The sequence below is a fragment of the Hypomesus nipponensis genome, chromosome 6 (assembly GCF_054491055.1).
Source record: "Hypomesus nipponensis isolate SF chromosome 6, ASM5449105v1, whole genome shotgun sequence".
Lineage (NCBI taxonomy): Eukaryota > Metazoa > Chordata > Actinopteri > Osmeriformes > Osmeridae > Hypomesus > Hypomesus nipponensis.
In genome coordinates this window covers 14,506,716-14,518,574 of record NC_140366.1, presented here as the reverse complement: position 1 = coordinate 14,518,574, position 11,859 = coordinate 14,506,716, and positions in this window count along the sequence as shown.

The following is an 11,859-nucleotide window of genomic DNA, read 5'->3' as shown; positions in this document are numbered from 1 at the left end:
AGCCGGAGACATCGAGGAGAGCAGGAGACGGATTTGAGGGCAATTTCAATCGAATCCAGATGTCCATTGAGAATTGAGAGGTTTGCCTAAGTGTCATTATGAAGAGGGAGATCATTGTTTCCACAGATGGGAAACTAGTGAGAGTCTGGGCACTGCCAAGGGCTGAGTGTGCATCCAGAAATGGATGTCATCGATTTCGTAAATTTGACGACAGTTTCCTTCAGTCAGCCATCTGTAACTACTGTGCTGTGCAATCTTCGCTTCTTTTGTAATGGAAGCTACGATTAAACATGAAGAACAGGAGGTTCCACTTTTATATCAGTTGTCTTTACTTCATTCTTCAATGCTATGCGTTGATCAAGAACGCTTTGACCTCGACCACTGGATTATTGTTGTAGAACTTGCAGAGGATGCACTTTCAATCCTTGATCTTCTGCTGTACTTTCTGCACACACTGTTTTTGTAGTTGTTTCTAAGGACGCTTTGGTAAATAGCATAATTTGCTAACTGAATTCAATGGAAAATGTTCTGTAAATCAACATCACATGGTTCTCTTTACATACTCCCCACTGGTCACTGTCAATAATTAATATTCATTGACCAGCTAAGAAATTGTGTTGTTTCTGTGAGCTACTTTACAGATCTGACCTTATTTTAAATAAAAATGTTGTGACATGTTCAAAGAAACAACATAAACATAGTTGAAAACGTTCTAATGTTTTATTGACATTTTTTACTGAAACCTTGTTGGCCTTAGTGGAGGCAGCTCAACGTTGTACAGAGGAAGGTCTGAACCAGCTGGAGTGATAATGTAGACATGTAGATAAAAATATCCCTCTTCTCCCCAGTCAAGCCTCAGCCAGATGGATCTACTGTACACAGCAACACAGAAAGAAAGGCTGAAAATCGTCTCCTGAAATAGACCAAAACATCCTGGAAAAGAGAAAGAAAGGGAGAGAGGGGAAGATAGAGATACCTAGATTTAAATGTCACAGTGGTAATCCTAGCTCTGAAAAGCAAAAACATGTCTGTCATGCTGTAGCCTTTATTCATGCCCACTCCTTCGGATGTTTATTTCTTTATGAGACGTTTCCTTGGTTGTGGTTGCTTGCAGTAATCATTGGCTTTCATCTAGCCTGAGGTAGGCATGTAGCTTTTTATGATAGCAGATAGTTGTGCTGGGAGATGTGTTATTGACAGAACTGTATGGATTCTGTCCCCAAGACTACTATTATGGCTACTTATATTTAAAATTGTGTTTTTTATTCCCCTTAGTACTAGCTAGACCCCCCTTAGTATTAGCTAGACTTTGCTCCTTTTGTATAGTTAGTCCACATATTTAAGTTTAAATATTCCTATATGTTTAATGTATGCACCTCCCTGCCAGAGTAAATTCCTTGTTTGTGCAAACATTCATGGCAAATAAAATCCCTTCTGATTATGATTTTGAAGACCTTTGTGTGTGTTTGTATGTTAGTGAAAGATAGAAACAGGGTTGGGGGAGGGAAAAAGATAGGGGGATATAAGGGAGTGGAGAGGATAGAGGGAGAGAAGGGGGGCAAAAGAGAAAGAGAGAGACGTCCATCTTTGGTTTGGGCATGAAACTGAGCAGCTAGTTCTACATGTCATCCTCTTTCAGGTTGTACAAGGTCTCAGGAAGGTGCTGCCATACATCAACATAATGGTGATCAATACTGATCGATTCCAAGAACTTCAAGGACCACCTTTGCCACATTTATCTCATGCTTGAAATGCATGTTTCAACAGCAACTGATGCGAGAGTTAAAGTAAAGTAACTTCTAAAAAGGGTTAATAAGTCAAAATAACTCAAACTATTTGAAACAGAAATGTTGTGAGCCTAGAGATCGATTTTTCATCTTCAAAGTCACACCGACAGAGTACAAAGATCAGCTGGAATAGAAAAGGGAGAGTTGTCTAAATGATGTCCTGTGACGTCACTTAGTCATCAATAATTGGGTAGAACACTTGGACTTCTAACCTTAAACCAACAAAATAATAACAAAATTGCACGTCCCGTCTTTACTGCAAAATGTTCAGTGTTGTTCTAGACTGCATATGCTGAGTCCCAGTTTAATTGCACTGGTGACTCATCATAAACATGGAACATGGTCAGGGACTTACAAGAAGAAGCAGAACAATCATGTGCCAGGGAGATTGCGCTGCCTGAACTGTTACTCAGATCTGATCCATAATAATATTACTGTAATAATAATCATAAGTTGTATTTACATATAACCTTTCTCACACCCAAGGAGGCCTTGCAGAGTAAGAAATTGAAACGAACAAAAAAAAGTACATGTAAAACATACATATCTACATCCTGAAAAATAAACATTGTTTACCATTTTTATTGGACGTCCTGCAATGCGAACCCTAACCTCAATATGTTGCTGTACATTCCTTAACCTAACCTAGCCTTCTAACTGCACAATCTCTTCCTCTAAACATTTTGACCACAGGAATCTTGGGAATGTGATGGCTGTGCTTTCATGGTCGCAACTGCACTTGATTATAAAACAGACCATCGATTTAAGACAAAAATGCCATGGAAGCGTATGGGCGGTGAGACATGAGCAATGCTACCACTGGCCCTGACATGATAGACACCTCCAAGCTCACAATCAATGTAAAGCCTTTTAGACTGTACGTTGACCAATGCCCTCAGCAATTCGGCTATCCACAATATTAAGTCTTATTCGTCCTCCCCTACCCCCTTTCCCTGCTTAAAACGCAGAAGAGATCATCAACATATATAGATTTTTTTCATGGATTTTAGTCTTGTGGGTCCAAGTATGCTTGTAGAGAGAATATCCGTTTTTAGGTGTCTCTCTTTTGCCTTGCTTCACTCTTTCATACAGCTCTTCTCTCCCGTACTGATGTACTTCCTGTGAGACAGGAAGTGTGAAGGCAGGCTGCCTCAGAGCAGAAAGGGACATTGAGCCATGTAGCAGTGAAAACAGATGTATGGAAACATGCAGGTAATTACTGTTATAACTACTAAGGATTAAAAAAAAACATGTTCTCCGTTAGCTACCATACCTATGGTAATGGTACAAAATCTAAAGAGAGTTTGGGGGCCATCACTGAGATGATTAGATGTTAAATTCAGCCATGGATGAGCAAATTGCACTGGGAGAGTCTTGCTGTGACGGTCGGGCACTTAGGGTCTGTAAATATTACAGTCTACAGGTGCATCCAGCTATAAAATGTGGTTCAGAGGAGAAATGCATAAAGTGTTTCTGTAATTTCATGACTGTAATTGTGCTTTCATGCACATCTTAGATGCTGGATGCTGAAACTACTCGGAGAGAAAGAGGGGAAAATGTTCTTATGATATTAGATTTGAATTTGTACAATATTCTTTCTTTTTCCAGTCAAAAATACACACAGCTCTCCTTGTGAACTTGTATGATGAGGACACATGGGTAGATAATACAGTTCTCATACACACATAGAGTGTTTTGTGATGTTGCAGCCACATAAAGGCTGGTATCAGCGTGGGTCCAGCCACCGCCCACAAAAGACTGGCACCAAGGACAGCTCCTCCCGAGTTGACACCTCATTACGCACGGCTGGCGAAGGATAATGAGAAGATACACCTACACCGAATTAGACCTCGTCAGCCGTGCCATAAAGGAAGAAGCAAGGCCAGTCCAGGGTTGGGTAAGAACACAGCGCAACGAGAAAAATATACCGAACCTAATTGCTGTCTCTTGTTTCCCTAGACTCGGCTGACGACAGCAGGCACGGCCCCCTCCCTCGCTAACAAACAAAGCCACCTGAACGACGGACCCGGATTCCGTCCTTTTTTGGGGGATTTTTCTTCTGACTTTCTTTTCTGTTTAAAGGGGCCACCTGTCTGTCTGCCGGGTACGTTAAGTTGATTTTTGGTTTTCTTTCGGCTGCAATAAAAAAAGAACCATTCACTCTCCGCCTGACCTCTTTCTTTGCCACGGTGTGTATGTATGTGTGTGTATTCATTTCTGTGTGTGTGTGTGTGTAGTGGCACACATTTCAGAGTTCCGTCTCTCCCTGATCCCTCAGAATATTGGCATCTGAACCAACTGTCGTCGAGAAGGATTTTAACCGCATCTTAAAACGAGTAACGGTGGCCTTTTATATATGTCATTGTCACTTACCTAAAAGTCATGGCTCCAAACCATTGCCATCCATCGGCATCCAGCCACCTGCCTGCTTTCTACTTCATTGATGTATCTGGTTTAATATACGTGGTGAAACTGAAGCACAAAACGCAACAAGCTGACAAACGTCCGAAAACACAAATCAAGAGTCTTACAGAAGAGCAGCTCTCAGACTGGATAGACTCAAGATAGTTAAAGTAATAAATGGTACTGAATGGTACAGTTTAAAACAATACAAGGGTGACCTCCAGTTGTGAGTGGATGGAAATGAGTGTCTCATTAGAAACTTTAACCTACTTACTCTTTCATGAATCTTATCTGCCTGTGTAACAGCACTACTGTGGAATAACAGTTGTTATGTGATTACAATGTCACAATCATCAGTTACTAAACATGCCCTTAAAAAATCTGCAGGTGAAGTAGTGGCATAGTAAATAACGACAGATTACTGTAAAATAAAGCCTTACAGAAACGTCTTCCCTCAAAGTCCTGCTGACCCGGGGCTTCCTCATTCCCAGGGCTGTTCAGTTAACCACTTTTACATGAAAGTCTCATTACAGAGGCTGAGTGACGTAAAGACCCAGAGATGGAAGCAGAAAGACTGACTCAGAATGCTCTGGAACCTTCAGGCCATCTCGATTCTAAAGCTTTCAAAGGTTGTTGTTTTTACTTTGAAATTGCTATCCACAATCTATCTCTTCTCAGTTTAAACATGAAGCCATCTCTGGAAGCCAGGCTTTCTCTTGGCCAGACATGCAAGTCATGAGCGAGTTGGAGAGCCACAGAAAGAGAGAAAGAGAGAGAGAAAGAGAGAGATAGGAGAGAGAGACAGACAAAGAGAAACAGAGAGAGACAGAGAGACAGAGAAGAGCGACAAAAGAGAGAGAGATAGGAGAGACGAGAGAGATAGTAGAGAGATGGTAGAGAGAGAGAGAGAGAGAGAGAGAGAGAGAGAGAGAGAGAGAGAGAGAGAGAGAGAGAGAGAGAGAGGGGAGAGATAATTAAAACAGGGGCACATGCAGGCCAGATGTATTAAGTCATTCAGGAAACCATGGATTCTATTAAAAATAACTGTTTGCATGGAATATTCTTTATGAAACATTTGCTGTGCTCCAGAAGGCTTTCTGGCAGCCTGGCTTTGGTCTGTACTCATACAGAGATCTTGGACGAAACTCCCCTCCGTTTTAATGTTGTGGTTGACTGGTGAGGATGGTTAGTTGCCCTGATCAGCTCGGAGAAGCCACAGAGAGGAAACAGCAGACTTAAACTGGGAAAGAAATTCCTGTTGTAATGGTTCATTACGTAAATACCCAGTCTGCATTTCAAATGTGTTTTTCTCGCCGTCGGTTCAAAACGTTTTTTGTCGGTCCACCATGTGTCAGTAGCCTACGAGGTGTCAGGGCCTCGCTGAGGTCTGCGTAGTGTGTTGTCTTACGGTGGATGTCTGCATAATCAAGTATCTGAACCACAGAGGAGGAGGGGTGGGAACCCAGCCAGAAGGCCAACAGGCGACATGTAACTTTCCCAGGTCTGATCAGTCAGAGTAATCTGCTAACAGTACCAGTCTCTGTTTTGAACCTGTCCTCTGCTGACCACCTAATGGTTTTCATCAGGTTCACAACATGTCACTCTGTCTGCCCCAAAAGAGACAGAGGGACCGCTAAACAGTCAGGTAAGTCTTGCATGAGGGGCACAAAATACTCCAGTCACCTACACAAGAAAGGGGGAATGAAGATGAGAGAGAGAAGATGAAGAAGAAGAAGAAGAAGAAGGAGAAGGAGAAGGAGAAGGAGAAGAAGAAGAAGAAGAAGAAGAAGAAGAAGGAGAAGGAGAAGAAGAAGAAGAAGAAGAAGAAGAAGAAGAAGAAGAAGAAAGACTAGGAGAACGAGGAGTGGGAACACAAAGATGGCAGGAGGGTGGAGCAGGAAGAGGACAGGTGTTGGAGGAGTTTGGTTGAAGTATTTTGTTTTCGTCTCCACCTCTGCTGAGTCGACGCACGCTCGTTACCCAGCTTTCTCATTTACATATAGAGCACCCAGCCTTCAGGAGGTAAGTGGACTTTAACAGTCAGATAGCTCTCCTGTTTATTGCTTTTCATGCTGCAGTGAATACCTGAGAGGCACAACTTTTCAAACGTGACAGTGAAATCCATAGACAAATGACCACGGGCCAAAAGTACTCCTCAATGACTAACCTGAATGTCCAATACTGATGGAAGGCTGCTGGGAAACAAACACCTACAACATCTGCTGCATCTACTCTGAGTATGGGGCTCAAATATTCAACTGCAGCTATGTTTCCGTTTTAATATCCATTTGATCCACTAATGAGGAGCTGAATGAGAGATTTGGAATCAGAACCAGAACCATTAGGATGCTGGTCAATCTTGTCAATATAGCTGTTCTTCGAAACCTTTCAACAAACAAGCACCCATGTCACACTTTGTCAAATACCTTGTCAAAATATTTAGACAACCAAGTAGATTACATTTTTATTTCCCCAACTATTAATTTGATGAGTGTGCTGCAAAATAAGAGGGAGAATGGTAAAACTGTCAAAAATACATCAGTTTGCATTTCCAGAAACTGATGTAATCAGTCAATGTCAGCTAATATGGACAAAAATTATATTACAGGCCGAGAAACAACTTTTGTTGTCTTGTCCAGTCAGCAACAGTCATGATTTATAGCTGTGGCATTATGCTAAACATAATCTTAGTTGTGCTGCAGGACTTACAAGTGATTTATAGTCAGTCCATTTGCTTGTAAACCAGGGACAGGCCCGACAGCATAGGACAGAAAAACTTGTCAGCCTACAAGAAACATGATAAGAAATCACACGGTGGAAACGGAAGCTCAGGCCAGCGATGCAGATACCAACGGACAACAGCAGCAGCAGAAGCAATAAACTCCATCATCAATTACAGGAATAGATTGAAACGTAGAGATGATTACATTCAATCAACCAAATGACACCACGTAGTTAAGTCACCCTATCATTACCACCTTCATTATAATCACAAATGATGATGATCAAATGATGGCTCTTAGTTTTACTCACGTCATCGTTCTCAAAACTGAATGGCTCTGTCTGTCCTCACGGCTGCCACTCCGCTTCCTCATGCAGCCAAGCTACAGAGAGCGTGCAATCATCTCCCACCTAGAAGTTAGTTGAGAAACTGAGCCATTATGAGTAGAACAGGAAGCCAGACCTCATGGTCATCTTGTGAGGAACATGGGAAGGGCACGGTTGACGATTAACCCCCGCATGATGGAGACGTTGACTAAGTAGAGGCCGCGCACCCAGATTAGCCTCCAGCCTTGGGAAAATATGGACTGTGACTTTGAGTACTTATTGCTTCCCGGTTGAGCAGATCATACATCTATGCTATTGATTGGCCCCGCTGCTTTGGGGCTCTAATTGCGGTGCAGCTTCGCATTTCTCCGACAGTAATAGGTTACACAGAAGAATAAAGATGCAGTCGCTAGGTATCGATCAGGAGGAATCCACACCTCCAGCAAAATTAACGAGACAATGCATGAGGATCAATACAATTTCCCCCCCGCTCGGCAAAAGCACCGATTTTTTTCTTTCTCCTCCACCGTCTCCCCACCCACACCCACACCCTCTCCGCCTGTTCTGTAATTTGAATAAAACTCCTGCTTTGGTCTCGCTTTTCAAATGAGTCTCAGACTATTTAAAGTTCATCTTGGAGTATCAATTGTGAAACCGCCAGAAATCTCTTTATGGATTAGCAGGGCTGGCTGCAATTGTTTAACTGTAATTGAGACAAGAGCCTTCCCTGACAGCGTCAGAGCTGCTGTAGGTGTAATGAACACCCTCAGGGTTTGGTCCGTAGGTTCGTTTCAGCAACTGTCATCATCCAACACGTGGAAGTTTTCCAACACCATCATTAACTGTCTTCAGGTGTCTTCAAGTTAATACCAGGTCACCAGACTGTCTGGATGTCTTTCTCCCCGGTTTATAGAAAAAGCGTTCTGAGACGCTGACTCAAACGCGCGATCTAGAGTTTGGCTCACACTGTAAATGCCCTGGATCATTAGAAGGTGGGGTATGCAGGCTGGAGAATCAGAGAGCACTCACACATGTAATTACCCTTGCTCCAATGGTGCCTACCCCCACCCCCCCCCCCTCCCGCACAGACAACCACCCCCTCAGCATGCTCTCCAAGAGGAAGCTGCAGCTTTCCTCAACACTTTCTGGAATGAACAGCCCTGCTCTATTTCATGCTCAAGGCCACAGCAGGCTGGGGAGAAAGGAACGGACCTTCTCTGTACAGGTTTCTGAGGCTGGTGTGTGGTGGCCAGGGGTGCGGCTGTGTGTGTGCGTCTGTGTGTGTGCGTCTGTGTGTGTGCGTTTGTGTAGGCCGGGGGGGCGGCTGTGTGTGCGCGTCTGTGTGTGTGCGTGTGTGTGTGACAATTCAATTACATTCGATTTAATAATATCTCAAAAAATGGGAGTTGAATTGAATTAGGTTGAATTGAATTGAACTGAATTTAATTCAGATCATACATGCATGGGCTGGCTCTCACATTCCTGTGTTGTCCTCAAATTAAAAGAGATTGCTCTCCATATTGATGAGAGGGCTCAGTTCAATCTCTTGCCCCTGAGTACTTCTTCATAACAAGCATCTTCCCTGTGAGGGCTTTGTGTGTGAGCAAACTTTAAAACAGAAAACAGATGTAACTCTGATGGCCTGCTAGGTTTCACTGTGACATCAAAGATCTATATGGGTACTCCATAAAACACAAAGCAGTGAGGAGCTCACAGTATGACCGGTTTTACGGAGTCTGTACCTTGTTGGGTTCCCCTCTTTTACATAAGGTTTCACAGTTGTGGAGATGGTTCAGGAGGACAGGCTGCAGACGATGTTGCAGGCAGATAAGCACTTCAGCCTTTATGTTTTTTATTTATTGTTTTTTATCCATGTTTAATGATGGGAACTTGGAGCACTTTTATCAGATTTTGTCAGATACAACATTTACTGTCTGTGTTGTTTGTAAAAATGTGTTAAGATGTATAAACCCGTCCACTTGTTTTCTGTTGTTGTCGTTTTTTTCACTGCAGACCAAATCTACCTACGGCCACAAATATATGAATCTGAACCGGGTGGAGGATGAGGGTGAGGAGACCAGGGAGGACTGGTGGGTTCGGGCGGGCTGATGTTCCTGTCTTCCCGCATCCACCCCCAGCACCAGTGAGTAACAACTTCAGCCTCTCAGGAAGGCTCTTATCACAGGAGGGACGCCTCCACCACACAATGCAGCGGTCGGGTAACTACCGTAGCAGGACCGGTGGAGTAGAGCCTCCCTTCAACCATGTCCTGTAAAGAGGACAGAACGGATGATGGACAAAAGAGAATGACAGGAGCATTAGACTCTCTCCTCCTGTCTCTTGAGGAGATGATGACATGTACTAACTGTACCTGTACTCAACTCCATGTAACCCAACGGACTCCTGCTTACATAACTGCTCACAAGGGACTCACATGGGGAAGGGATGACTGTAATTTGCCATTCGGATATCATCATGTAGCTGTTTTGAGGGAGCATAGAACCGAGTGAGATGTGGAACTGTGTGGAATCATTAAATCAATCTCTTTCATCTTCGCTGATTATTCATTCTTGATGACTTATCTGGATGGGTATTTGCTTTAAACTTTTACTGATTAAATGCATCCCAGCTTTAAAGAGGTTCTTGCCAACGCCCAGAGCTGTGCATACACACAATATTTATCTATTCCCAGCTCAGAGAAACAAAGAGAGAAGAAGATACCAAGAGTGAGGGAGATACTAGGAGAGAGAGAAAAAGATGCTAAGATAAAGATAAAGAGAGTGTGAGAGAGAAAGAGAGAGAGAGAGATATACATAGATAGAGAGAGAGAGAGAGAGAGAGAGAGAGACAGAGAGCAGAGAGCGATAGAGATCTCCTATCAGATTATCTGCCACCAAGGCGATATTCTCTCCTCTGTCCTCAGATCCATATCGCTAATAATGGGCCAGGATTAGAATACAAGATTAGAATAGAGCAGCTTTCCCCTGCTCCTCTGGGACCACGTCTTTCATTCACACTCCAAACCACCAAGCTCAAATGTGTGGAAGCATGTGTGGAGCTTCCTATATGTGAAACACAAGTAATAATACTGTGAAAGTGAAGACGCCAAAACATTTGTACTTTGTGGGTTCACAGAACAACGCATAACATGGTGAAATTCCTAAAAGAGATTCATTTCTATTCACGCTGTGCTCCAAGAAAAAATATTAATACAAATCTGAATTAAGACTTAATTTCCATGGCATTTATTATCATTTCTTCTTGTCTCTGGGGTAAAAATAGCAGGTATTTACCATGAAAGAGAGAGGGAAAGGAAAGACAAAAATTAATCACCACATCATCTCGCCTCAGATTTGATCCAGCTCTCCAGACCCACAGGGGACAGTGATGCTACAGCTGACACTGACACACAGGACCAAGTTAACGTGATTGCGTTTTGTAATAGTGCTCCCCTTTTTTCCAATAAGATTTTCTTCTCTATTAGGGCGTGCAGCAGTATAATCTAACGTGCCGTGCGCATTATGTGGAGATCCAATTGGGAGTGTGACATTACTGGCTGAGAGCAAAGTGTTGGGCCGCATTACAATTCAACCTCTCTGATGAAAGACAGTTCTGCTCCCTTTTTACCGCGTTGAAATCTAAAACGTGTGCAAGAGGTCCTCCACACACAAACACAACGAGGTCTCTCCAACATCTCCTCTCTCCATCTCAGAATCTCTCTTGCTCCCTTGTCTTTCCATCTATCCATCCCCTCTTCTCTCCATCACTTCTCTCTCCCGCTCTCCGTCCTCTCTCCCCCCCTCCATCCCCTCTTCTCTCCATCTCTCCCTCCTCTCCTTTCTCCATCACCCCTTATCTCCACCTCACCTTTCTCCATCTCTCAATCCCCTACTCTCTGCCACTCCATGCCTCCATCCCTCTCTCCTGCTCCTTGCTGGAGAGGTCTGTGAGAATCATTAGCGCCTGCGTTGGTGTTTCATACAGTCTTTCCCCACAGGCATCACTAGCACCATTAGCTCAGCCCAGCGCTCTATTTTCATCCTATCCGGATGGCCAGACGGATGGCTTCCAAAACATACGCGCAGCTTCTTTCTTTAATTAGCATTTTTCAAACATCAATATATTTTTCTTTGCCTCTCAGGATTAGACTCTGCTGAATTAATTATTAACAGTCCGCCTTCCTGTTTTCTTTTTCTCTTTCCTTTGAAAGCAGTTGCTCTCTCTTTCTCTCCATCTCTCTCTCCTCTTCCTCTCGCTCCATTTCTCTCTCTACCACTCTCTCTCCATCTCTCTCTCCATCTCTGTCTCTCTTTCTCTCTCCTTCTCTCTCACGTCGGAGGCAAATGTGGGATGGGCTCTCAGGGTTGAGACTCCCCTCAGGTGAGCAAAAATTATTTAGGACATGTTTTGTGTGTAAAATTATCCATTTGGGCTAAATCAAGACCACAAGCTGCTTAAGTATTCATGATTGCTACAGAGCAATAGCCTGTGCCATCCCCAGGCCCCAACCATTAAAAAGCTGCTCAATGACTAAAAAAAATCTAATTATGTATATGTTTCTCCCTTCTTAATAAATGGTGTCCTAAAGCGATGATTTAGGTCGAAAGTAGTGTCAGATATT